General features: G+C 51.2%; 1 protein-coding gene and 1 pseudogene across 6 annotated transcripts in view; one reads left to right on the forward strand and one right to left on the reverse strand.

Moving 5' to 3' along the window:
• Positions 1-27,487, forward strand: part of NOL4L (nucleolar protein 4 like) — a 129,462-nt gene that overhangs the window by 66,764 nt on the left and 35,211 nt on the right. Inside the window, exon 1 of one of the 5 annotated variants that reach the window (XM_079944152.1) lies at positions 24,707-24,868. The exons of the other annotated variants lie outside the window; for them this stretch is intronic. The gene's annotated coding sequence lies outside the window, so the exon portion shown is untranslated. Of the gene's footprint in view, positions 1-24,706; positions 24,869-27,487 lie in introns of those variants that run through there. 5 annotated transcript variants of the gene reach the window in all.
• Positions 6,953-8,655, reverse strand: LOC307197890 (large ribosomal subunit protein uL23-like; annotated as a pseudogene). The gene is made up of 2 exons (XR_013831782.1): positions 8,519-8,655; positions 6,953-7,504 (listed from the first exon to the last, which is right to left on the reverse strand). The product of XR_013831782.1 is annotated as a large ribosomal subunit protein uL23-like (transcript).

A 27,487-nucleotide genomic window follows, 5' to 3' on the forward strand; every position in this document is an offset into this window, starting at 1 on the left:
TTAGAGGGTCTGCCGGGTCTTCAGTGAAACTTTCCTTCAGGGCAGGGGCGAGGAAGGGGGTGGGTAAGAGCTGCCCACCTTGGCCCTTGGGTTGTTCTCTCTCTGCTCTGCCCTTTGTCTGCTACATCACTCGGCTCCTTTCCCCCGAGAGAGGGGGGCCCTTGCTGCCTGCCTGTGGCTTCTGTCACCCTTGGGGCCCAGACAGGCCAAGAAGATGGGCCTTGGAGGGTGGCCTGGGTGATATAAGGCCCTGGGCTCCCCCTCCCCGGCTGTCTAAGACTCCCCAGCTGTGGATTGCCCAGGGCTGTCAGGCACCATGGAAACAGGTTATGAAAAGAAAACCCCTCCTGCCTGCCTCTCTGCACAGCCCACCTTCTAGCCCTTTGCAAGGCAAGTAGCCTGACTGTCTTTCAGAGAAGGACTAGGTGAGTGCCACCCCCTCCCTCCGCCGCTGCCCAGAAAACTAGAGTAATGATGTCTTAACCTCTCGCTTCAAGTTTTTTCATCTGTTGTGACACATGAACCTACTGTATCTTTGAGGCCTGCCAAGGGGAATGGGTTCTTTCTCCTCCGTTGAAAGTCTGACTTCAGCCCTGGGTGCATTCCGTCCTGGGTATGGCTGGTCTCCTTGACAACCTGAGCCTGTGTCCGCCCCGGGGGTGATGGCTCTGCAGTCAGCTCCGAGGTGATGTTACAGGACGCGCTCAGGTGGCATCTGGGGCTGTGGCACCCAGTTTGAGGATCTGAGCTGGTTGGCTTGAGTTCTGCACTCCCCCGAGGAGGAGACATGGTGTGCCCTCCCATCCTTACAGCCTCCATAGGTCAAATGAAGTAAGCTTGGCTCTGGGTAGTAGAGCCGTCTGTGTCTCTTGCGTCTTTTCATCTGAGATGGTCTATTCTATGATGGTTGCGTCCCTAAGACACTTCATGTACTCACAAACAATGTCAGTGGGGAAAATGGTGTTGGATTTTCAACTCACAGTGGTAAAGTTGTTTTTGTGCAGGAATGCCAGTTATAAGGGTGTTGTTTTGTTAATAGTTATAAAATCTAAACACCACCACGCAGGGTGAAGAGCAGAGGCGCTCGAACAGCCAAACAGCCGGAGTAGAGCCCCACGGCTCTTTCTTTTCTACAAAATGGTGCTCCATCCAGCTCACCACCAGAACCAGCAGTGGTCAGTGTAGCCCACTCTGTGATCCCTCATTAATGGATTCTGTTACGTTTCATTTGGTATACAAATTCCTACTGTCTGTGGGGCATTAAGACTGTAGGTTAGGTACATTAGCAAGGATTCAGTCATTCAACAAATATTTATGAAGCCCCACTCCGTGAGCCGGGCTCTGGGGATGAGCAAAGACAGTACCATTCCTAGCTCTCCTTATGATCTAGGGGGAGACAGACACTAATGAAAACATTACGCACAAATGGTAATGAGCCACCACGGTGCAGCTGTGACGAGTGCCAGGCAGGAGACTCATGGTGCCATGAGTACTTAGATGGACACAGTGCGGGGACTGAGGCAGGGGTCAGGAAGGTTTGCCTCAGAAGGGGGTGCCTGAGCTGAGATCAAGATCTGAAGGGAGGAGAGCTCCAGGCTGAGGAAACAGCTTGTGCAAAGGCCCTGTGGCTCGAGGGAGGACAGCACCAGTGAGAATTTGTGAGGCTGGTGTGGCTGGTGCGGGGAGTGTGAGGAGTTCTGTAGCTAAATAAAAGTGGGAGAAGCACAGTGTTGGGCATATAAGCACTTGCTGCGCATCTGTGAATGAACGGAAATTCATGTAACAAGATGGATAAGTTGCCCTGGTGAGGTTCAGGCTACTCCCAAAGGGAGGGAGAGCTGTGGGATGTGTTTGTCCCTAGGATGCTGCAGCTGGGGCTGAGGCTGAGATCGGGGTGGCCTCCGTGGACAGTGGAGTTGACTGTGCCTTCCTTGCCTCCATTTCTGGTTTCCCAGATGGGGATCATCTGAACATTCCCGTGGTCGGGGATAAAGGCTCAGACCCTCCTTGCACACACCTGGCAGGAGAAGCGGCACCCCACCTCGTGCCTGGGGCCCTTCAGCTGTCAGTCTCCCACACTGCACGCGCTGCAGTGAGCGCTCAAGGCCTCAGCCTCTCAGCCAGCACCGTTAGCCCGGTTCCATAGCCAGGCGCGTGGCAAACAAGAAGCCGCATTGCTCACTAGTTTATTTATCTGCAGCAGCAAGGAAGGGCCAAGGGCCCGGATGTCTTTGATTCTTCAGCTTGGGTTGGAACTGAAAATACATACACTTGAATTGGTAGCTTCTTTCCTGTAGTGCAGTCAGAGCAGGACTGGGTGAATGGCTCCCTGTCCCAACGCAGCCACAGGGCTACCTCTGCTGCCGTCAAACCCCACGTCCCAAGACAAGGCTCTGAAAGTAGTTTCATTCCCTGCAGCATCCCTGCGGCCCCGAAAGGCCTGCCAACAGAAGACACCTGTAGTGTCTACAAATCACTCGTGCAGGCTACGCGGAAAACAAACCCAAATCTAAAGTAACGGGATAAATGATATTTTATTAATGCCGAGCAAAGCTCTACGTCTAAAAACTCTGGGTGAGAAAAATCTAAGAATTCATTTTTTTCCAGCATTAGATATCCAGGAGACACTATACTAGTGAGGCAAGTAGAACATGTTCCCCTCACTTGGCTTCGAGCAGACAACGAACGGGTGGTGGAGTGTGCTTGTGAACTGGACAGAACCATGTTACCTTTTGTCCAGTTGTGTTGGGTTGATGTGCTGAGAAATGGGTCTTTCTCCACAGAGGACATTAGTTAATATGAAAATCTAATAATAATGTTCACATGAACAAAAAAGATTCTTGACATCTGATCCAGTGCAGCAAATATTTATGGTGTCCTCAACATGCAAGACATTTAGGGGTCAGACTCCACCCTCCAGGAGCTCCACCCTAAGACACAAGACCCCCCAGGAGCTGTCATTGCGGTGGCCACATGGAGCTGAAAATAGGCGAGGGTAGCCTGATAAAATTTTTTTTCCCCCTTACTTGGGAAAACAGTCATAAAGATATAAAACTGAAATCGCATTTAGTTGTACTGATGGTTAATACATTTTCTCATAGGGGGAGGGTGTGAAGATTTCATGAGATGTGGACTGTCTCAGAGAATGTTCCAAAGCATTCTCTGATAAGATGGGGTCCTAGGGAGGGGTGCAGGCCGAGCTCATAGGGCCAGAGGCGGCCAGCAAGTGCACCCCCAGCCGCTGATGTTTCAAATCCCCTCTCAGGGCCGTGTGCAAGGTGCACTAAGAGGAATGTGAGGGTCTCGTCTTCACGCAGCCGCTGATTTGTTTTCTGTCTCATTTTATTTTCTTTCATACTTTTAGTTACACAAATACACATGGCCTCAGTTGCCAAAACGCAAAAGCATGGTGACAAACGTCACCATCATCTCACCACACAGATCACTGTGGATATTTCGGTGTCCACCCCTCCAGACTGTTGAATAGAAAAGGGAATTACCCCATCTGCACCATTTTACAACCCGCTTTGCTTTTCTGATGCTGATTTTCCATCCTATTCAGTCTCCTTACCCTCTGGGCCCTGTTGTTCCCACCTACCAGATAAGCTGATTGTATAATTTCCTGTCATTCACTCCTTTCTCACCCATACCTACCCATCCACCCATCCACCCGTCCACCCGTCCATCCATCCATCCATCCATCCATCCATCCTGCACTTGAACTGGCATGGTTCCAGGCGCTGAGGAGACTAGTGAACAGCGTCTCTGCCCTGCTGGCTCTCAGAGTTCAGTGAGAGAAAGGAAAACCGAAATTAACGCTGTGCGGTCTGTAGGAAGAGCTTAGAGGAGGAACAGAGGAGGGACGGGCAGTGAGCAGGGTGGATGCTGTTTCAGCACTTTACACACCTCACCCCTCGCCCTCACAGCTCAGCAGGGTCACGTTGTCATCCTCGCCTTACAGGTTCGTAGCTGAGGCTCAGAAAGGTTCCGTACTTGCTCAAGGTCACACAGCCACTAACGTGAGCTGAAACTCAGACCTCTTGCGTCCAAACCTGTGCGCTTGCCGCGGCCGCAAGCCCTGCTGCTCCCTGTACTTCCTGGATGAGGGTGTGCTCTTCAGAATCGGAGGCGGTGTGCCACCTGGGTACTGAATGCCAGATCGCCGGCACGGCTAGTGGAGAGAAAATGTCCTTGGCAGAGACGCTGGCAGGGCAGAGAGCTTTCTTTGGCTTGGGAACTGGGAGCCGCCTTAAGCATATAACGCTTAAGGAAATACGGGAGGAGGGATTTGGTAAGGGGCTGGGGTGGGGGAGAGGTCGCCCCCTACCTCGTGAACGCTCAGTTACCTGCAGGGGTGCGTGGATAAGTTGATAGCCACGTCACGGGCGATGTGATCCTGATCTTTCCTGACATCGCAGTGTTTGAACCAAGACCCTGTTGTTGTAGAAATCAGATCCAGATCCGAAGGAGGAAGACAAATCATCTGTGTTCCTTCCCTGACACATACTTGCATTTTATAGTAGCGGAGGCTGAGACCCAGGGCGGCTCAGCAACTTTCCCAGGGCAACCCCTGGCTCAGGCTTTTCCGGTGCCCACCGCCCCTCCACCAGCCCCTTGCTCTTTCCGGAGCGGGAGGGCTGTCGGCACCTTCCTTCGCCTCCCACCTCCAGTGTCTCCAGTTCTTGGAGCAGCACTAATGTCCCGCTAATGGTTTTAATGGTTCTCCCGGCAGCGTGTGAAGTGGTGCGCTGCCCCATTGTTTAAACCCACGTGACGGAGGCTCTCGATTCCTCAACGTCTGCCTCCCTCTCCTCGGCAGCTCTCGCCCGGCCCTGAGTTTTCCCTGGATCCTGGAGGTTGGGGGAGGAGGGCAGGCTTCCCCCCTCCCCCACACACAAGTGGGGCCTGCAGGGTGGGGGTGGGGGGGGTCTCCAGGCCAGGGGGAAGCAGCACTGTTCTCAGCCAGGACTCCAGCCCGCCCACCAAAGACCCTGGAGTCCGACTGACGGTACCAGTTCCGGCGCCTACCGGCTGTGTGACTCCGCGCAAACCGTTTCACCCCTCCGTGCTCCGTTTTCCTCACGTTACTTGAGAATAATAACAATACAGCCGCCTCACTGAGTTATTCCAAGAGTTGAATGACACAAAGCAGCCATAGTGCTTAGCACCGTGCCGGACACCTCAGAAGCACAGAGGAAATCTCAGTGACCTCTGCTGTTGTTGGTGGTAATGTTATTATGCAGCCTCGGTTTAATAGACACAGTGAATGACCTTGTCCGAGAGAGCAGCGCCGCAAAGATGAGTAAGACAGCGTAGCTGGTCTCAAGGAGCTCTTCTTAGTAGAGGGGACAAGACAGCAGCCAGGGAACTGTGATCCAAGACAAGAAAACAGAAACAAGAGGGGACCAGGAACCTGCCAGGCGGTTCAGGGGACACTCGCTTATTTGAAAATGAGATTTGGACCAGCAAAGAGGGCCCAGGTGAGGGAAGCTGAGGGGTAACAGCTCTAGGAGAACCTGGGCTGGGGAAGAACAGAGCCAGTTTGGGGAAAAGGAGGAGAAGGAAGAAGAGGTGGTGGAGGGGACTCAGAGCATGCACCTCTTGCAAGCAAGGCCACGAGAGAGCCCTTTCCTCAGTCAGCACTCGGGAGCCAGGCAAGGATTTGGGGCAGGAAATGAGCACATTCCAAGTGTGAAACTTTCTCAGCCTTGCATCTTCCTTAGAGGAGAAGGAAACAAGTCCACTCTGAAAAGCTCTCCACATTCACTTTTTTCTTTTTCTTTTTTTTTTTTTGCGGTACGCGGGCCTCTCACTGCTGTGGCCTCTCCCGCTGCGGAGCACAGGCTCCGGACGCGCATGCTCAGCGGCCATGGCTCACGGGCCCAGCCGCTCTGCAGCATGTGGGATCTTCCCGGACCGGGGCACGAACCCGTGTCCCCTGCATCGGCAGGCGGACTCTCAACCACTGCGCCACCAGGGAAGCCCCACTTTTTTCTTAATTGTGGTAAAATATATGTAAAATTTTCCATTTTAATCATTTTTAAGTGTACAGTTCAGTGGCATTAAGTACATTCACAGTGTTGTGCAATCGTTACCACTATTTCCAAAAGTTTTTCATCACCCCAAACCGAAACTTTGTAACCATTAAGCAATAATTCCCCGTTCCCCCCACCTCCAGCCCCTGGTAACCACTGTTTTACTTTCTGTCTCTATAAATTTGACCATTTAGCTACCTCATATAAGTGGAATCACATATTTGTCCTTCTGTGTCTGGCTTATTTCACTCAGCATGTTTCCAGGGTTCATCCACGTTGTAACATATGTCAAAACTGCATTCCTTTTTATGGCTGGATAATATTCCATTGTATGGATAGAACGCATTGTTTTTATCCATTCGTCCGTTGATGGACATTTGGGTTGTTTCCACTTTTTGGCTAGCCACATTCACTTTTTAATATTTTAGACCAGGTTATGGGATAGGGAGGGATTAAAACAGGGATCTGCTCCTTCTCTCTCTGAGTCCTTACCCCTCTTTGTGGCTTGCTTTTCTCATGGACATTCTCAACCTCCTTCCTGCTCAAAAGGGCTCCCCAAAATGGGCAGACCTAAAGAGGAAGCACAGTTGATGGGTTACAGTGAGAGCCTGTCACTTACTTAAACAGCGCCTGACTCACAGGACTTTTACCTGTGGAGAACCTGTGAGTACTGACTCTGACACCCAGGTTTAAGAGCTTGATAGCAATGGTAATCTCCTCCTTCCCCTTCCTCAGGCTGCCCTGAAGCCCAGGCAAGGTGTGAGCTCAGGGGAGAAATAGCAGAATGGAAACTTTGCCATGTCCAAGGATTTAATGGTCTCTTAAGGAAGCAGCAGTTCTGATGTGTGTGTGTGTGTGTGTGTGTGTGTTTTAATAGTGAAAACTTTTATATTTAGAATTAGCCAGCTGGACTCAGTTTAGATGATCCCAATTTTGTTGGCAACATCCAAAGCATCATAGTCGGGGCCAGCTGAACACAGGGCTTCTTCTCTCCATCAGGCCTGATCAGGGTGTTGACCTTGGCCACACCAGTGTCATAGAGCTTCTTCACAGCCTGTTTAATGTGGTACTTATTGGCCTTGACATCCACAATGAACACAAGTGTGTTGTTATCCTCTATCTTCTTCATGGCTATCTTGGTGGTGGGGGGAAACTTGATGATGGCATAGTGGTCAAGCTTGTTTCTCCTAGGGGTGCTCTTCTGAGGCTATTTGGGCTGCCTCCTGAGCTGCAGTATTTTGGGCCATCAGAAGGTGGGTGACGTCCAGATTTTCTTTTTTCTGTGGCTATGCGTGACTTTCAACACTGCTTTCTTGGCCTTCAAAGCCTTTCCCTTGGCTTCGGCTTTGGGAGGGGCAGGGGCTTCCTTCTTTGCCTTCGGTGCCATCACCGTGAAAAGGCCAATGTGTTCTTGAAAATTAAACAGTAATCTTCATGGAATAGAAACAGAATGTAGAACTTCTAAATGACTAGAGAACAATAAAAGAACCAAAGAAAACTTGATCAGTCCAGCAAGAGTAATTAAAAGAGGGAATAAAAGAAGAAGTAACCAAAAAGAGATATAATAAATGGAAAAGATAGGTAAACTAACAGGAACAAGATGAAACACTAGTAAATCACAATAAACATAAATGGGTTAAATTCCACTACAAAGAGTGAAAAAGGCTCAGATGAGGTTTTTTAATGATAAAATCCATTTGGTATTTATAAAAGACTTTTCAGATGACACAAAAAGGAAGATTAAAACATAAGAAAGAGAGGGCAGTGCTATCAGTGTCAAACAAGTTCAACGCAAACATGTTCAAGGCAAAAAAAGCATTAAATAGGGCAAAGTGAGATATTTTGTTGATCAAAAGCACAGTTTCCCAGTAAGATTTCAGAGCCTCTTGACTTTGGAGGTCTACCCTTGGGGAGGTTGAGGGCTCTTGACCTCAGCAGTCTGCCCTGAGGGGGCGTCAAGGAGGGCAGTAGGTCTTATGAACATAAAGAGTAACTTGGACTTCACTGTGGGAGGCAGCATCTTTCTTTCTTCCTTCCTTCCTTCCTTCCTTCCTTCTTTCCTTCCTTCCTTCATTTCTTTCCATCTTTCTTTCTTTCCCAAACGCTCATGTTTTATCCCTTTTTCTTGTGAGGATCTTTTATAATCCCAGCATGTAAGCAAAATGTAAATATACTCTGGGCCTTTACTGGTCCCTGGACGTATCAGGGGAGTAGAAGGGGCACAGGGTGGAGGCAGCACCTTTCTTTCACATCCCTCAGCATCTACCCATCATCAGTCTCTTCACCTTTGCAATTTTTGCTACTATCTTTCTGTAGCTACTTCTCTAAACCAGTATTTGTACTTGGAGCATCAGCGTTTGCTCTCTGGAAATGTGCATGGAGCAATATGAGGGGCGGACTCCATGGAACTTGTGAGAATGTGCGGTCTGCAGCCTTAGCTGCCTGAATTTTAGTCCCTCTCCTCCTCTCCCCACTGGGCTCACCCATTGAGGTCTGCTGGGGCCACTTTCTCAGTTCCCAGCCGCCTTCCCTTCTTTCCAAGTCCAGGCCTTCCTGGTCCTCTGCTGGCTTCCTTCTCACATTCCATTTCTTGCCTCCCTCCACTCAGACACCCGCCACAGGCCTCTGGGATCAGCCCGCCTTATGTAGCTGAGTGAAGGGGGCCCAGCTTGCCTCCATGAGAGCCCAAGAAAGGCCTGAAATGCCACTGGCCCCATTATCAAGATCTGAGAAGCTGTAGCACAAACCTTTTCCCATCTCAGTAAATCCCTGGCACTGTAGAAGGTTTGTACTGTGATAAGAAAAACAAAAAGCCACTGAAATACTGACCTTGACCGAGGCTGCTGTTTGGATTTCTCCAGGCAAAGAATGATCCTTGGCACATTTCTGCTGTGAGAAGATGTGCAGGTGGGGTAGCTGATCTCAGGTCCTGCCCTGTGCCCCTCAGGCCCTCCCGCATCACCCCAGGGCAGCTAACCCTCAGAAACAGCTTCTCAAGTGTTCATCTTTTTTGTTTATTTGTATTCATTTTTATTTTTATCAATAAAAAATACATATCTTAAAAGTCATATAGAAAAACAGCAGATCCTGTCCCAGCCTCCCCACTTCAATTTCTACCCTTCAGAGACAGCCTCCGTTCTTTCTTATCTTTTAGCTGTCTCTTCTGGTATTTATCTCCTATTTCTACATAACATGTGCTCATGCTGCTAGTTCTTGATTTTTCAGTTTGGACTGTTTTGGTTATTGTTGTTTAATTTCCTGCTGGAGGAGATAAGTATGTACACTATTACACCCTCTCATAAACACATGTATTATTTCTCCTTCTTCCATCCCTCAGTATTATTTATACCTCCCTATTTAGGTAAATTATTATATTTCTATTATAATGGCTGTATAGGTTATTCATAGCTGAGCCAATCAGCACACTGTGATTACATTTTCTTTCTTTTGATTCCCCAGAGTTAGCCATTGCCTCTTTTTTTCCAGCCTTAGCCCTCCATCTTTTGAGCTTGCTTATGGTGTGTGTGTGTGTGTGTGTCATTTTTATTTTTATGTACTCAGATTTATCAGTTTTTTTCTTTAATAGCTTCTGCATTTGAGTCTTAAGAAAAACCTAACTCCACTCTGCCTCCGTGTTCTCTTTTAGTATTTTCATGTTTTTAGAACAGTTTTAGATTTAGAGAAAAATTGAGAAGCTAGTGCAGAATTCCCACATTATCCACCCCCACACAGTTTTCCCTATTTTTTTTTTTTTTTGGCGGTACGCGGGCCTCTCACTGTTGTGGCCTCTCCCGTTGCGGAGCACAGGCTCCGGACGCGCAGGCTCAGTGGCCATGGCTCACGGGCCCAGCCGCTCTGCAGCATGTGGGATCTTCCTGGACCAGGGCACCAACCCGTGTCCCCTGCATTAGCAGGCGGACTCTCAACCACTGCGCCACCAGGGAAGCCCGTCCCCTATTATTAATATCTTACATTAGTATGATACATTTGTTACAATTAGTGAACCAATACTGATACATTATTAACTAAAGTTTATATATTATTTAGATTTCCTTAGTTTTTACCTAATGTCCTTTTTCTGTTCCACAGTCCTATCTGGGATACACTATTAACATTTACTTGTCACATCTCCTTAGGCTCCTCTTGGCTGTGATAGTTTCTCAGCCTTTTCTTGGTTTCGATGACCTTGATAGTTTTAAAGCATACTGGTCAAGTATTTTGTAGAATTTTGGAATTTCTCTGATGTTTTTCTCAATATAAAACTGGGCTTATGGGGTATTAGGAGGAAGACCACAGACACAGTGACATTTAAAAAAAAATTTCATTGAAGTATAGTTGGTTTACAATGTTGTGTTTAATTTCAGCAGACTCAGTTATACGTATACACACACACACACATATATATATTCTTTTCATATTCTTTTCCATTATGGTTTGTCACAGGATATTGAATATAGTTCCCTGTGCTCTACAGTAGGACCTTGTTGTTTATCCATCCTGTATACAATAGTTTGCCTCTGCCAATGCCCAACTCAGAGTGCCATTTTTACCACATCATATCAAGTGTACCTACTGTCACCATGACTCATGACCGTTGATGTTGCCTTGGCCACACCGGCTGACATAATGTTTGTCAGGTGTCATCACTGTACACTTTGGAAGGAAGTCACCATGTGCAGCCCACACCTAAGCAGTGGGGTTTATAATTTCCCTCCTTGAGGGTAAAGTGTCTACATACATTATTTGGAATTCTTTTGCATGGGAGGTTTGTCTCTCCTTCCTCATTTATAAATCTATTCAGTCATTTACTTATATGGCTATTTATTCTATACTTGGGGTTATAACTCAGTACTGCTGTATCTATTTTGATGCTCCAACTGTTCCGGCTTTGGCCACCGGGAGCTCTTTCAGCCGGCTCCTGTGCTCTTTTGACATACCCCCGTTGAAGTTTTTTGTTGGTTTGTTTTTTGAAGGATCTTATTTTGTTTTAGTGTTTCTTTACTACAAGATGCTCCAGGCTCATCTTGTATATATTCTACCCCAATCCTAGAATCAGCCATATCTTCCTTATATTATAGAATCATATTAAAAACCAAGATCTGGGCACTGAGTGTACTTATTGCTACTGGGGTGTCCTTTCTTTTAGACCCTCTCAGATGACAGAGCAAAAACATATATGTGTTTTCATTTTTCATATTTGATCTCTGATCCATTTGGAGCTCATCCTAGTATATTCTGAGATACAGGTCCTGCTTTACCCTTTTGTGTCAATATCATTTATTAAGGAATCTATTTTCTTCCCACTGATCTGAGATGCCACCTTTATAATTTACTAAATTTCCATCTGAAACAGAGTGTACTTCTATTCAGTCCACCGGTTTCTTTGTCTGTTCATGTACCAGCTACACACTGTTTTAAGTATTGAGACTAATATGTCTTAATATCTAATACATGTAATTAATATATCTTACTACGTAGCAGGAATGGTTCCCCTCCTTGTTGTCCTTATTTTTTAAAGTTTCCTTGGCTTGAAAAAATAAATATTTGAAAAAAAAAAAGTTTAATGCTTTAAAAAATTTCATACTCCGTTCCTGGTGAGGGAAAGATACTGAGGCACCATTGATCCATCCACGTGAACATGAAGCGGAAACACTTTGATTGCAGGCCTTTCTGTTCACCCAGCAGACCGGGTGGGCCGTGAGCCAGGAGCATCACACTTCCGTGCTGGAATCTGGGGGCTATAAATATTGACAGCCCAGCATTCCCATCCTCCTAAAGATGGTGACAGGCAAAATAGGGCATCACTAAAACTTGAGAGGGGAAGTTTTCTGGGAAACATCTTTTTTTTTTTTTTGTGGTACGCGGGCCTCTCACTATTGTGGCCTCTCCTGTTGTGGAGCACAGGCTCCGGACGCGCAGGCTCAGCGGCCATGGCTCACGGGCCTAGCTGCTCCACTGCATGTGGGATCTTCCCGGTCTGGGACACGAACCTGCGTCCCCTGCATCGGTAGGCGGACTCTCAACCACTGCGCCACCAGGGTAGCCAGAAACCTCTTTTTTGAGAAGACAAAAAGGAAAGTGAAAAACCCGTTGTCAAACATCTTTGTTACAGGGCATTGTTTTAGTGATCAATATATTTCACTGACAGTCCTCGGTGCTTTGAAGAAACTTGCTACAGTTTCCAAATACTTGAAGAAAGTGAGCATTACGGCTGTTTTCGCCAGGGCAGCCTGGGTTCAGAGACGTCCGTGTCTCTCTTCTTTCCTCCTGCTTCCCTGAAGCTGTGTGGGAAAGAAGCAGAAAACGACCAACATCCTGTCTCCAAAGCCAGTTGCCTGATGCAGTTAGTAGATACCCCAAACCTAAACAACTCATTGTCCCCGTCCGCTCCAAAAGTCTCAGCCCCCTTCCAGGCTACCAAATCCACCCCCATGCTTGCAAGGATGCTGACGCAGCCTTTCAGCTTCATTATCTGGGGGGAAAAATGCATGCAGTGCCCATAATTTACTGGTGCAGGCAGGAGAGCTGCCTGGTGCCCGGAGCAGAATCCTGCATGTGGGGCTGGCCTGAAGATGCTTTATCTGTGTCAAGGGAAAAGGCGGGGGCAAGGTCAGGGGCCGCTACCTGGGCCTCCGTCCATGGGAGCAGCTCTGTCTTCTCAGACCTCTGACTGTGAACCGCCCCTCAAGGCACCCAGGTAGCTGACTCCCTGCTCTGTCTCTAAGGACCCAACAGGAAAGGAGGTGTCTCTCCCCAGCTGGGCCAGGAAGGAGCAGCTCAAACCAGATGGTCACTGAACCAATGGCCGACCTTGTGCCCCACCCCCCTCCGACTCTGGGTCCAGCCTGACTGAGACCCAGAGGGGCCTTGTCTCATGGCCACGTCCTGTTGTTGTTTTTAACAATGGAACTCCTGACCCCAGTTCTTGGGTATCCCCCAGTTCGAGGGGGATATCTTGGGCGGGGCGCTTTCTCCCGCCCTCCCTGTTTCTTGTCACATGTTTTTGAGGGCGAAACCCCTGGTGGCTTTGTGGAGACTTCTGCTCAAGGCGCCGCAATGCGCCTTCTGCTTGGCTCCGGGGCGGAGGGGGCCGAGCATTTATGGGTTGTGGCTTTTCCACAGCTTCTTGACTCCCCCGACCTTGGCAGCCTGCTGGCTCCTTCTTCTCAGGTGGGGCCCAGACAGGTCCCGGCCCCCAGCAAAGAGCTGCTCCAGGAGACCTGACCCCACTTGGTGGCTGGGTGGGCCAGGGCTTTGTAACCAGACCTGGAAAATGCAGGAGGGGTTCAGACGCTTCAGCAGCTGATGTCTGGAGATCAATTAGAGATAATGGCTCTGGGTGGACTCGAAGAAGCATGGCCAGGATTTTTCCTGGTTGTGATTGTGTTTACCTCATTAACCGGCCTTTTTCTTTTTCTTTTTTTTTTTTTTTTTGAGGGTAGCACAGCAGTGTCACACTGTTTGTGCTGCCTGCCTTGTTTTACTCATACGGGGACCAGGCATCGACCCACGGCGGGCTGGGAGCTCCCCAACCTCCACTCGGAGGAGGCAAAGGCCCTCTGCTCACAGCCCTCCAGACCCTTGCCCTCCCTGCGACCCTCTGTGTGTATAGTTTTTAAAAAATCTCCTCCTTCATTCATTCAACAATCATTTAAGTTCCTTCAACGTCCCAGACGCTGTTCTGAGACAGACAAGGAGCCCGCTCTCTGGGAGTTCACAGGCCATAGAGTTGATAAACAAGACAAGAAAGAAAAAAAGATATGCAAAAGTGAGATGCTTAGGGCGGAGAATTAAAATAGAGACCATCGATAGACTGCACCTCTGGGTGAGAAGGCCTCTCTGAAAAGATGGCATCCAGGCTGAGACCCAATTGATAGGAGGTGGCCCGCCCTATAGAGGAAAGGCTTTCCAGGTGGAGCAGACAGTGAGTGCAAAGGCCCTAGGCTGGGAACAGCAAGGGGACTAGGACAGGGGAGTGAGGGGCAGATGTGCTTGGGAGAAGCCCGAGCAGCCTGCAGAGGACGGTGCTCTCTCGCCCACCTGTCGTGTGCACATGGAACCTCAAGGCGCACCTTCCTCTTCCAGAGGAGGGCAGGGGCTTAACTGGAGGTGACAGCAAGTGGAGATGAGCGGCCAAGAGAGCCCATCGACTCCGACCCTAGGTGTGGCCCTGCCCCGCACCAGCTGCCTAACTTTCACTTCTCCAAGCTGCAGCTTCCCTGTTACAGGAACAGCACGTTTGGGCCAGACTTCAGTGGTTTTCAAAATTTGCTTTTGGACAGAGGAACTCCTTTCTTCAAGGAAACTCTTCTGGGGAGGAAGTTAGTATGTCAAGCGTCAGCAGGAGGCAGGCATGTCGCTGGGAAAGGGGCCCAGAGCTCTGCCCACCTGCCCTTCCTGCCCCCAGCCAGCCCACCTCCAGCCTTCAGCAGTAAATAACAGGGCCTGGATAGCCCTGAGCTTTGGGCTGGGGTGCTGCAGTCAGGCGGGAGAGGGGCTCAGCCCAGCATGACCACAGGCAGCCCGGCCCCAGGCTGGCCGCTCCCCTCTCTCCTGCAGCTTCCTCCTCAGTAGACGTGAGTGACAGAGCCTATGCCTTGCCAGCCCCATGGTTGCTGGGAGGCTTGGATGTTTGGAACAGCTCCAAGTGCCTCAAGAAAAAATAGGATAGAAACAGAAGATCCTCTTTACCTGGAACACTGCTGTGGCTCGGGAAGTGCCCGGGCACACCTGTGCAGAGCCTGGCACCTTTCCCTCTGCAGAGTCCTCCCCCACCCTGCACCGCAGTAGCCACAGCAGGTGCCCTGACACAACCCCCCTCCTCAGTCTCTTTAAGGAGCTGACACTCTAGGGAAAAGGCCACATGGGTCTGGGGTCCTTACTGTCCAGTCCATCCATAAACAGGAGCCCTGTGAACCAGACAGGGATGCTTTTGACGACAGGTCTAAAAACCCAGCCGGCTCTATAACAAAACATGAAGGTTTTTTACACCTGAAATAGGAAGAGTGGTGGCGCAGCTGTGGGTGTTGATGTCAGCCATGTTGGGTTGGTGTCTCTGTGATGTTGTTGACCTTTTCCTCACACTTGCAAGTTGGTTGCTATTGCTCCAGCCATCTTGTCCACATTCAGTGTGACAGGAAGATGGGAAGGGGTGGCGTAAGCTTAGTCCAGCAAAGCAAAAGCTTTCCCAGAGAGTTGCCAGTACACTTTTGTTAACATCTCATTGGCCAGGGTCACATGGCCACTTCCAGCTGCGGGGGTGCAGGTGGGGGGGGGGCTGGGAAAGAAAAAATTTCACTTCCCACCTTCTGTAGTTCAGACAAGGGAGAGAGAAATGTTGAGTCTAGCTATCAGGTAAGTTAGTCCACAGTGTCTGCCATGGCCTGGGCACCATCATTTGAGCTTGACAGTGCCTTTGGGTGTTAAGTTGCCACAGGCTTGGGCAGGGGGAAGAATAGTAAGGGAGGGGCTTCCCCGGCCATCCAGTGGTTAAAAGTTCGCCTTCCAATGCAGGGGCTGCAGGTCCGACCCCTGGTCGGGGAGCTAAGATCTCATATGCCTCACAACCAAAAAACCAACATGTAAAACAGAAGCGATATTGTACCAAGTTCAATAAAGTCTTTAAAAAATGGTCCACATCAAAAGAAAAAGAAGAATAGTGAGGGAAGGAAACAGAGTGGAAGCAGGGAGGAAGGGAAGAGAGGAGGGGGTAGCAGGGAGGGGAGCAGGAACCATCTTTTGAGGCCTTCTGTGTGCTGGGTCCCTTACAGACAACATGGGGAAACTGAGGCTCGGTGTCAGAGAGCTCAGGTAACTCACCCAAAGTGTGTGAGAGGCAGAGCCTGTTCCCTCCCACGTTAATGCTGCTATTTCCCAACGGATGGGTGGGGAGGTGGGGGGGAGAAGGGAAAGGAGAAAGAAGGTGATGGTGAGGTTAGGGCCAGGCCAAGGCCCCTGCACCAGCAGCTTCATGGGCACAGGCCTGGGTCTGCTTATCTCACCACCACAGTCCCTCACCTGGGTCAGGCCTTGGCACACAGTAGGGGCTCAAGAAATGTTTGTTGACTGATGTCTGTCTCATTAATTACTTATCTTTCACATCATCATCATTAACAATAACTGGGGTTTGGGCAGGTGTTCTGTGTCAGGCATCAGTCCAGCGCCCTGCAGGCATCCCTGCATTTAAGCGCACAGCAGTCTTCAGAAACAAGCTTCTATTATTGTGCCCCCATTTCAGAGATGAAAAAACTGAGGCTTGGAGAAGTTAAGTCTCCTGCCTGAGATCACACTGAGGAAGGGCCTGAATGCAAGCAAAACATGTCCCCTGCTCTACCCCCACCTTAGATGCTGACCGTCAAACACAGGACGCCAGCCACCAGCAAGGCCTCTGTGCAGCAACTCTGGCCCCAAAGCCTGGGCTGCTACCCGGCCCCCCACACAACCCCCACCTGCAGCCTCCGTCACGGAGGGACCACCTGCCCCAGTTTCCCAGCGTCTCGCTCAGCTCGCAGAGGGGCCCTGCCTCTCCTCCAATCACCGGCTGAGGAGCAGCCGGAGTTGCCTCCCAGGAGACTCCCAGGCCCAGCCGCCCTCAGGGGCTGCACGGAGAAGCTGGGGTTCCAGGCAGGGGCTGACCACCTCGGAGCAGCCTCAACCCCCGGGGGAAACCTCTGCCCACCCAGCCCCAGACTCGCTCTAGAGGGTTCCTCTCTCTGCTCTGCTGGAGGTCGGTGAAGCACAGTGCCCCGCGGTACGTCTCAGCAGCCCCACCTGGGCAGGGCCCACCATGCACCCTGGAGACCAGCTCACCCTGCTTCAAACCCCAGCACGTCCACTAGCTTTTAGCTCTGTGACTGTGGGCATGTCCCCTGGTCTCTGAGCTGTTGGGGGACTCAATGGGTCATTTAATCTCCCTCCCACAGCCACTATCTTCGTGTGCAAAGTGGTAGTTAAATCACCCTTGGTATTTGACTGGTCAAATAGGGTAACATATCCTACCACCCAGCACGGGTGCCTGGTAGTGTATGGGTCACCATAATGGATCACACCAAGCTCTAAGCTGCTCAGCTATGGTAACTGGCCTCAGCTTTTCTTCCCTTTTTCATACTTTTATGGAAGTATAACACGCATACAGAAAAGAACACGTATCATTAAGTGGACAGCTCAGTAAATTTTTACAAACTGAATCCACCTCTTGTGACCAGTTCTCACATCAAAAAACAGAACTTTGTCAGCACCACAAAGACCCTTTGAGCCCCCACTCTGGTCACTAACCTTTGGCAAGGGTGACCACTCTCCTGACCTCTGATACCACAGATTGCTTCTGCCTGTTCTACTATGGCCTGTGTGTGCTCTTTTGCCCACAAGCATGAGTTCGTGAGAGTCCTTGTGTTGGGGCCTGCACCACTAGTTTGTTCCTTTCCATTGCTGAGCAGTATTCCACAGCGTAGCTGTACCACCACCATCCATTCTCCGCTGATGGACACTTGGTAGTGTCCAGGCCGGGGCTGCTGTGAATAGGGCTGCTATGACCATCCTGGTGTGTTTGGGGACCATCTGTACTCGTTTTTGTTGTGTGCACCCCCAGGAGCAGTAGTGCCAGGTTGCAGCTGGCCTTGGCTTTTTGGCCAAGCCTCTCCAACGGTGCCAGGAAAGAAGGGAGAGAGGAGGTAGGTGCCCTCTCTGGGGAGCTCCAAAGTGTGGTCTGCATTAAGGGGGGTGTGCTTAATTCAGAGCTCTGTTGCAGACATCAGGGCTGTGCTGGGCAGTGGGCAGGATGGGGTCCTGAGTGATGCAGTGGTAGGTCCCTACTGTGTGCAGGATGCTACCGGGGACTCTGCCACCTGAGACCCTGTCCCAGCCCCTGAGAGCTCATGGTCCAGTTGGGGAGATGAGGTATAGCCGAGGAAATGGGAAGTACTACAAGTGCATTAAGTGATATAAGACTGACGGAGACCTGCCACCAGAGCCAGCTGGGTGGTCTGTGAGATTGATGCTCTGAGTTCAGAGGGGCCTAGATCCGGCAGGGGTGGAGGATGTCTTTGTTAATGGCCCAGAGTATATTTCTACCTAGTGAACGCCCATGCATTCTTCAATGCCCAACTTAAATGTCACCTCCTCAGTGGAGCCCTCCAGGATCCACTATGTCCTTCTCACATAACTAGGCACTTCCTTCCTAGCAGGCCCCACAACTGTCAAGTACAAACCGAATATATATCCTGTGACTAAAACCTTTGTGGTCATTTGATTAATCTCTCTCTCTCCTGCTGGCCTGCAGGCTACAGGTGGGAAGACCTGTATCTGTGTTGTTCATTGTTGTGTCACCCATACTAATCATGGTGCCTGGCATGTGGTAGGGGGTCTATACATATTTGTGGAAAAAACGTGTGTCTGGAAGCATGCATGATCAAAGGCTTGAAGGGGGTCACACATGGGCAGTTGAGGGACAGCAGTTGTGAGTCTGAAGCAGAGTTCACAGTTTGGAACAGAAGGCTGTAAGGCCAGCAGGGCTGTGGAAGCCCTTAAACACTGGGCCAGAGAGCTCTAACTTGATTCTGCCAGTGACTGGGAGCCATTGAAGGTTTTGGAGTAAGAGAGATTAATTGATGACATTTTAAAGCAACACATTTCTGAAAAGGCAACTGATGAAGTTGTAATTTTTACCTTTTGTCATGGTTGTTAGGAAAGTGTATTTCAACAAGTCAGACTCTTAGTGATACGCATCATGGGAAATTTATCTGAATAGAGAAGGAGTGAGGAAACGGCATGGGACAGTTTCTCCTAGATTTTAACAAAGGTGTCAAACCAACTATGAGGTTGCAGCCAGCTGGGCAAAAATCAGTGAATGTGAAGAATAAATGGATAAGCTGAGTTACTACCCAACCTGCAGATCAGGTATTTTGAATCCAGGCATGTGTGAAGCCCTGGAGCTTCTATCCCCGCTCTTCTTCCTACCGAGATGCCCCCTCCACTTGCCACCTGTCACATTCCTCCCGCCTTCTTTGGTTCAGAGTAGATGTCACCTCTTCCAGGAACCACCCCCCAACAGCCCCTCAGTCAGAAACGCGCCCCCCCCTCACCGTTTGCCATAATTGTGCTGCACCTAGAGCCTTCCCTGCTGTGGCAAGAGTTTGTCTTTATTATGCTGCGGGCAGGGACAGTTCATGGCAGGTAGAGGTGAGTGCTGGCCCTACCAGATATTAAAATATATTCCAGAGCCATGCTATTGGGACAGGAATTGACAGATCAGTAGAATAGGCAATTCCAAAAATAAGGGGAAATTAGTATACCATAAAGACGGCACTTCCAATCAGTGGATAAAGATGAGTTATTTAAAAGATGGTATTGGGGGCTTCCCTGGTGGTGCAGTGGTTAAGAATCCGCCTGCCAATGCAGGGGACACGGGTTTGAGCCTTGGTCCGGGAAGATCCCACGTGCCGCAGAGCAACTAAGCCCGTGCGCCACAACTACTGAGCCTGCGACCTAGAGCCCGCAAGCCACAACTGCTGAGCCTGCGTGCCACAACTGCTGAATCCTGCACACCTAGAGCCCGTGCTCCACAACAAGAGAAGCCACTGCAATGAGAAGCCCACACACCATAATGAAGAGCAGCCCCCATGAGTAGCAACGAAGACCCAACACAGCCAAAAAAAAAAAAAAAAAAAAAAAAAGATGGTATTGGGACAACTAGGATAGGCATTAAAAAACAAAATAAGCTAGATCTTCACCTCACTTCTTATATGGAGAGAAATTACAGATAGAATAAAGATTTAACTCTAACGAAGCTATAAATGCTCTAGAAGAAAATATGGGTGAATTACATTTATAATTTTAGAGTGGAAAAAGAAAAACCTTTGTTTTGACGTGAAATCCTAAAGCCCTAAAGGAAAAAAAAAACCTAATGAGACAATATAAAAAAAAAAAGTAAAATTTTCATATGGCAAAAAATCCCATCATAAATAAAAAGACAACAAAAGGAAAACATGTTTGCAAAATATATGACAAAAGATGAATTCCCTTCCTTTCTAAACAGTTCTCACCAAAAAAACAAACCACCAACTCAAGTAAAGGGCAAAGAATATGAATAGATTGTTTAAAAAAAGGAAAAGAATTACAAGTGACCAATAAACACACGATACACATAAATATAGGCTCACATTCCCAAATGAAGAGGGCAGAGAGAGACACCATTTTTCACTTCTCAGATTGACAGAGATAAAGGAGGTTGCTAGTACTAAGCGCTGACAAGTGTGTAGTGAAATGACAACTACCAGATGCTGCTTGCTGCTGAGGAAACTGGTACAGCGTTTGTGGAGAGGGTTCTGACCAGCACTGTGAAAATGTAGACTCCTGATGAGGACGATAAAAGCTACCATTTACCGAGTACTCCCTCTGGGGAAAAGAGCAAGCTGTATTTTATGACCTAAGCTCAGAAGTCATAGAGCCTCATTTCCACAGCCCTATCCATTGTGCCAGGGGACCGAGGGTGTGACACCAGGAGGGGGAAGGATCATCGGGAGAGCTGGGAGGCCGGACACCACAGTTTCTGATGTCAAAGGGGACATTTTGGTGTCAAATACATTAAACACACTATCTTATTATCTGCTTTGTAGATGAGGAAACTGGTGCCCAAGGACACTTGTTTGGTGTCAGAGCCAGAACTGGAACCAGTCCCATTTGACTAGACTCTAGTCCACCTCCTCAGTGGTCTCCCGGATGCCACTCCTGCTTCCTTATAATTTCATCTCCTCTGATCTAAAAACATAATTTAGATGGCATGATTTCCTTGCTCTTAGAATAAAATCCGCACACCTCATGGTGGTGTCCAAGGCTCTGAGTGCTTGGCCCTGCATGCCCTCTCACCCCTACCTCCTCCCACCCTCCCCCACGCTGTAAATACACTGGTAGCTTTCAAGTCTTCAAACATGCCAAGTCCCTTCTCACCTCAGGGCCTTTGCACCAGCTGTTTCCTCTGCCTGCAAGACTGTGCCCCCAAGTCTTCACCCAGCTGTCAGCTTCCAGCATCCTGGGGTCAGAGCACATGTGGGCTTACTCCTGAGAGGGGCCTTCCCTGACCACTCAGCCTAGAGCCCACCTTATCTCCACCCTCAACCCCTGTCTCCCCTCCATTCCTCACCGCCCCCATCCTCTGCGTCTCCTTCACCCCATCACCACCTCACTCTTTGTCTCTGGGATCCAACCAAGATTCAAACTTTGCATTTCATTGTTTTTTCTCATTGGTCTCGTGATTAAAAGAACAGTCAAACTAATGACAGTGAATCTTTTGAAGTGTCCGGGATACTTGTGTCATGGAGTCTCTCTTTCAGTATTTCTTGTCTGGTTGTTTCTTCATGATCAGATTCAGGTTAAGCATTTTGGAGGGGAGGACTTGACATGGGGAGAACATAACATAGGTAATGCTATGTTCTCTCATTGCATCCCTTCAGGAAGTAAGCACATCGTGTCAGGTGGTTCTCCTTCGGGGTCTGCTGCATTTGATCACTTGATTGGGGGGTGTCTACCAGTCTCTCCATGGTGCAGGTACATGTGCCTTTTATCATTAATAAGTAATTTGTAGGGTTTTTTTTATGCTTTGAGATGCCTGAACAGCATCTGTTCTGGTCACACTAAGATCCTGTTATTCCGAATCACAACCTCTGGTTCCCATGGCCAGGTCCCTGCTCACGGAGCGCGCTCATTTCATATGGGAATCCGCCTGGACGGGGTTGCTGTTTAAGAAGCTCCGCAGAGCAAATGCCCTGCTAATTTTGCCATTTACAAAGGCACCCACTGTTTGCAGAGCCTGGAGGGGACATGAAGGCAGTACCGCCCCCTTAAGCAGACTAGAGCAGCCCTTCTCTGTCATGGTCTCCCACCAGCTTGGGGCTGGAAGAAGAGACACATCACTGGGAGAATTAGTGGTCAAGAAACTAGGTTATGCCATTCCTTGTTGGGACCCATGCTGTGGCCACTTTAAGGAGATGCGCAAAGACACAGAGAGCAACCTACACAAGGTTACTCAAGGAGTGGCAGCTCCTGCAGGAATTAAGGAGCCGGGAGATTTCTGCAGGCTTCAGCACACATGAAAACTCACCTAATTCGCCGTGCTACTAAACAGCCAGGCTTCTCCAGGGCTCCCAACCGCTTCCTGTGTATCGAGTGAGGCTGGGGCTGTTTTATCTCAGGGATGGTAAATGAGTTCACATTTCATGCCTAGAGAAAATCACTGCTCTGCCCTCCTGGCGTACTAGCTCTTTCTCTTATTAGTCAGAGAAGAGGTGGCTTATCTGGGTTCAATTCCACCTTTGAACATCAGCTGGATCTGGCTTTATATTTCAAGCCCAGATGTCCACCACCGCTGTGAAATAGTGACTCAGGCCAGGAGAAGTCAGAGGTCTCTAGAAATGTGGTGGGAAGAGATGGGAAATCCTGGGCCTGAATTATCTCATTTTCAGAGTGAGGAAGGACAGTTCCCATGTTGGAAACACCCATATTTCCCTGTATGAACTGAAGATTCGTGGCCACTAATTAATTCTAAAAATCATTATTGGTGTGTGGCCGTTCAGACAATGAAGTTTCCAAACTGTCCCCCACCACAAAGGATGAGAAAGAAAGATCTCATAGAGAAAAGTGGGAAGAGTGAATTGGTTTGAAAACACATTTGATTTTAGGGATAAAAGGTGCTAATGAGTAACATGCTTAGAGCCTCCTTTAAAAACAAAGTGTGACTTTTATATTGACAGTAAAATCTTTAGCGTGTGCAGAAGGAAGTCGGTGTGCTGTTAATCTGATGTGTTGTCATCTTTTTATTTTTCTAATGGGTGAATACTGAGCCCTGAACCTGCGGTGTTGTATTTCCAACTCGTACCTGTAGAGGGAGCCTTGTTTACCTCGGATTGTTCACAATGCAAAGCTTTCAGTGGAAGAAAGAAAAAGGCTTTTTACGGAAAAAAAGTTGGAGGGTTAAAGGCAGTCTGTTTCAAAATTGCAAACAATCGCGGTGGCTGTCTCGTTTTCTCTTCTTTGCTGGTTTCACTGTGAATGAATTGTAGCGTAAAGTCAGTAGAAATTGCCCCTCCTCTTTGGATGCGACCAGAGGAACCAGGTGGTGGGATCGTTATTGGTTTGTTTTGTTTTGTTTTTTGGCCATTTCCTCACAGAATTCCACGAGGGCAGCTCTCCATCCCCGTTAAAGCACAAGATTTTCTGAAGGCTGATATGTTGGAGGGTGTGGATTTGGGGAGGCGAGAATCCGCCCTGACCAATCTTCTCTGTCGGGGGCTAATTCTGTCGGGGTACGAGCGTGTTATGTTTCAGGCTGAGTCTGAGGCTGCTCAGAGGTCCAGGGTCCCCCACCACCGCGACGCCCGGTGCCGTCTTCTCCTGCACCCCAGGTGGATGAGGTCTGACTGCGCGGAGCACTGCGTCTCTGATCCGCGTGGGTCCTTCCCCTACTGCGATTCTGTGTCTGTGGACAGTGCGCGCCCGGGTCTGGAATGGAGCAGCATTTCTTGATGTTATCCTATGACTTTACAGCTGTATCTTGTGCGTCTTAAGGAGCCCGAACTGTGTGGTCTAGAGGAGCACAATGTCCGGCGGGAGGTGGGGCGGGGAGAGAGCCGGGAGCAGGCCGGCGGCGGGCGCTGGAGATGGTTGAAATGTTTGGGTCTGACAGGTGAGCGCAGCCGGACTCTTCGGCGCCCGCCAGTGGGAAGAAGGGGAGCAGGGGAGGGTGTAAACTAAGTGGTGGGAAAGAGACAAAGGAAGAGTGAAGAGGCGAGATGGTGCGGAATAGAGGAGGGGGAGGGGAGGGGGCAGCGAATGGGCAGCAAGCCGAGGAGCCCGAGCTTGAACTTGATCGAGAAAAGGGGGGGCCCAGAGTGGGGGGGGCGGCACAGAGCCGACCACGTGCCTGTCTTTCCCAGAGCTGGGTCTTGCTCTGACCGCCGGGGGGCCCAGCCCTCTGGCCCAGCAGCCCCGCCCAGCGAGGACCCAAGTCCCCGGGGAACCAGAAGACGCGCAGGGGTCGAGGGCTGTCCGAAGGCCCCAGGGTGCCGGGAGTTCCTAATAGTGCCCGAGCCACTTTCTTTGGGCCAAGTGTCTCCTCTTCTGGTCTGAACGCGGAGAGCCGACCGGGCGCCCCCCAACCCCCACCCCGGACTCGAAGACTGAGTCCTCCGCGAGCAAGGGGCGGGCACAGACCCCACCGCCTTCTTTCCCGGGCTCAGACCCCGGCAAGAATCTTCCTCCAAGCGCTTCCCCCTTAAGAGAGCTCTCCCCACAGAGAGCGCGGCGGCGCGTCCAGCGCGCCCTCATCCCTCCCCCCGTACCTGGCCCAGCACCCGCTCCTTCCTCCTCCTCTCCCCACCCCCCGCCTCTCCCTCCTTTCTCCTCTCTCTGGGTGCCTCCTTTTCCTCTCTCCCCCTCCCCCAGTGCCCACTCCTCCCTCCCGCCCGCCCCTCCACCTCCTCCTCCTGCTGCCCCTCCTACTCTCCCAGCGTGCGCCCTCCCAGTGCTCCCCTCCCCCCGGCTCCCGCCCCGTGCCGGGTCCCGCCCCCCTCCCCCGCCTCCCCTTGCCCGGTGCCCCCCTCCCCCTTCCTCCCTCCCGGCCGCGGCGCCGCCGCCGCTGCCGCCGCCGCCGCTCGCCTGGGCCCTCCCCCTGGCCACCCCCGCCCCCGGGCCGGGCAGTGACGCGCCGCGGCGGTGCCAGTCCCTCTCCCCGGGCGGCCGCGGCGGCAGCAGCAGCAGCAGCTGGAGCTGTAGGGCTGTCACCGCCGCCCGCCCCGCTCACTCGCCGAGCCCGACCGTCTGTCTCCGCCTCGCCTCCCGCCCAGGTACGGAGTCCGGCCCGGATCCCCGCGATCGGGCCGTTTCCGGGCCCCCGGCCGCCGCCCCCCTTCTCTTGCTGCTGCCGCCGGCCGTTGAGCTGCGGTTAGGGGGGCGGGAAGCTGGGGGGGTTCCGGGGAGGGGGACGCGGGGGAGCTTCCTGCACCGGGGCTGAGGAGGGGGGCGCGCGGAAGCGGCTGCGCCCTAGGCGGAGTGGGCTGGGGCGGGGGGCGGGTGAGTGTGACCGAATGGGGTGGGGGCCGTGAAGCCTGCACTCTGGGGGCCGCGGGCTGCTCGAGAGGTGTGCCCGGCCCCGAGTGCCGGGGGCCGCCGGGCGCACCCCACTCCCGGGCCGTGCGCGCCGCCGGTCCTGGGGGGCGGTGATTGTGTGCGCCGCGCCGCGGTATTGTGCTGCGGCCACACGGTTTGCAGCGGGCTCGGCACCGCGTCCCGGTGAGGAAGGCGTTCGCAGGCGGCGGGGTGGGGGTCAGGCTCGGGTTGCCGCCACCGCGGCCGTAGCGAGAAGGGAAGTGGACTGTTTGGAGATGTGAGGACGGGAAGCGTAGAGTGGCAGGGAGGGGCTCCCTGCCTCGGCGCGGGGAGTTGAGACGAGGTTTGCAGAGTTGAGCCCACTTCGGCAGGCCCCCGCCCCTCCCCGGAGCGGACCTGATGCCCCTGGCAAGTGTTCGGTCGGAGCGGAAGCTGGAGGCGTCGGCGGCCCCTGTCGCAGGGGCATTCCTTACTGACGGGGGCACATGGGGCGGGGGCAGCTGGCCAGAGTGAGGGCGCGCGCCCGGGTTAAGTTGGATTTACACCTCCGTCCGCCGCTCTCCGCTTCTCCAAGGCTGGACACTTTTTCCGGCGGCGGGGTGGGGGAGTGCCATTCGCGTTCTTATTCCAGCAGCTCAGGTTCAGAAGTGACCCCCCTCCCCACCCCCCAATCCCACCTGGAGCTGCGTTTGCCCGAGTCCGGGCGTCCCTAGCGGGCCGCGCTTCCTGGGGGAAGTTCTCACTAAGCCTCGCTAATTAGCATTATTCCTGGAGAAAGGTTAAGGTTAGAGCGTCCTTTTCCTTATCGGGAGGCCCACCCCCCTCCTCCCCATTCCCTTCTTCCTCCCTCCTCCCCAAGAGCACAAAAGCACAAAAAGAAAGTGTGAAGAGGCACTGATCAATGGAGAAGCCACAAACCTATTAATTCAAATGGAACCTTTTTTTCCCCCCTCTAAAACATTGATTTTTCTTTCTGTCTGCTCTGAGGGGAGATTAATAACCTCCTGATTTCACCTGAAATGGTGTTTGGACTCTGTGATTTCCTCCTCTTTCTGAGAAGGATTGTGGCTTGAAATAGATCCTCCCTTGAGATAAAGCCCTACTTATCCCAGAATCAGCTGGAAACCCCAGCCTGGGCCCCTGTCCTACGAGGTGGGGGGCATGGGGAGAGGGCTGTGGGGCTCTCACAGCTCCTCAGGAGAGAGTCCTGACCAGGGGCCCTTTCTTGCCTTGCCCCCTGCTTCTGGATTTCAGGTCATTCTGGGAGAAAGACCCATTTAGGGCCCAGGCCCCAGTGGTAGTTTAGCCCCCAGGTAGTAAATTACCCCTATATTGGGAAACCATTAGGGCCTCAGTGTGTCCATGAATGAATAATATCAAGCTTAATTTAACTCCATCTCAAGGTGGGCTTGTCCTGGAGAGTCAGGGTTTGAGACAGCACCTCCTCCCACATCCTTGCACCATGGCTGGGTGCCAAGACCCCATTCAGCACCTTCCTGAGGAACAGCGGGAACAGAGCACCCAGGGCCTTCCTCCCAGCTGGAAAGGCCGATTTGGGGAAGCTTTTGTGGCCTCCGTCACCCTGGGGCCATGTGGAGCTGAACTGCCCCTGAGTTGCTCAAGAACTTTTTTGACTTGTCTGGGCCCTTTTCTTGGAAGGAAACTCCTGCAGGGGATTAGTGCAGAGTGATTTCTCTCCAGCTCTCTTTTTGGCTGGAAGAACCCTGTCTACTGAAGCTCATCTCTCCAGCCTCCCTTTTAAAGAGACCCCTGTTCAAGGCAGGGCCTGGGGTATCAGTGAGGCCCTCGTGGTGAGGAGTGCTGGGAAGACAGCCAGTTGCCTTTGCTTGGGAAACAAAAGCCCATTTTACACTCAATACACTAGTAGGAAGGTGTTGAAAATGCTCACCCCAGCATCCAGGCACCCATGACAGCAAAGACAACAGAGCGTCCCTGTGTAGATGCGAACATGTTTCTGACGGACGCTGTGTGCATGTGTGTGTGTGTGTGTGCACGTGTGTGTGTGTGGGGGGCTACCTAGAATGTGCTAGGTGATCAGCTGTATCAGCCCTCCCCACTTCCCATTTCCCAGATGAGCCTGTATGCTTGTACGACTAGGAAGCAGAGGAGGTACGCTGGCAGGAAGGAGTGGAATTGCGCGGGAGTGTCCCCGGGAGGCTGGCCTCCTCCCCTGGTGGCCAGGTGGGCTTGGGAAGGAGCATGAGCTGCAGCCTTGGGGCCCCGCAGCTCCCAGGAGCTGTGGCTCCGACCACCCTACGATTTCATTTGTGCTGTTCCTTCCCAACAGGGATTTGAACCCTTGTTGCCTTGGATCCTGGAGGGTTTTCGTCTTCCAT

Source organism: Stenella coeruleoalba, assembly GCF_951394435.1.
Source record: "Stenella coeruleoalba genome assembly, chromosome: 15".
Classification (NCBI taxonomy): domain Eukaryota; kingdom Metazoa; phylum Chordata; class Mammalia; order Artiodactyla; family Delphinidae; genus Stenella; species Stenella coeruleoalba.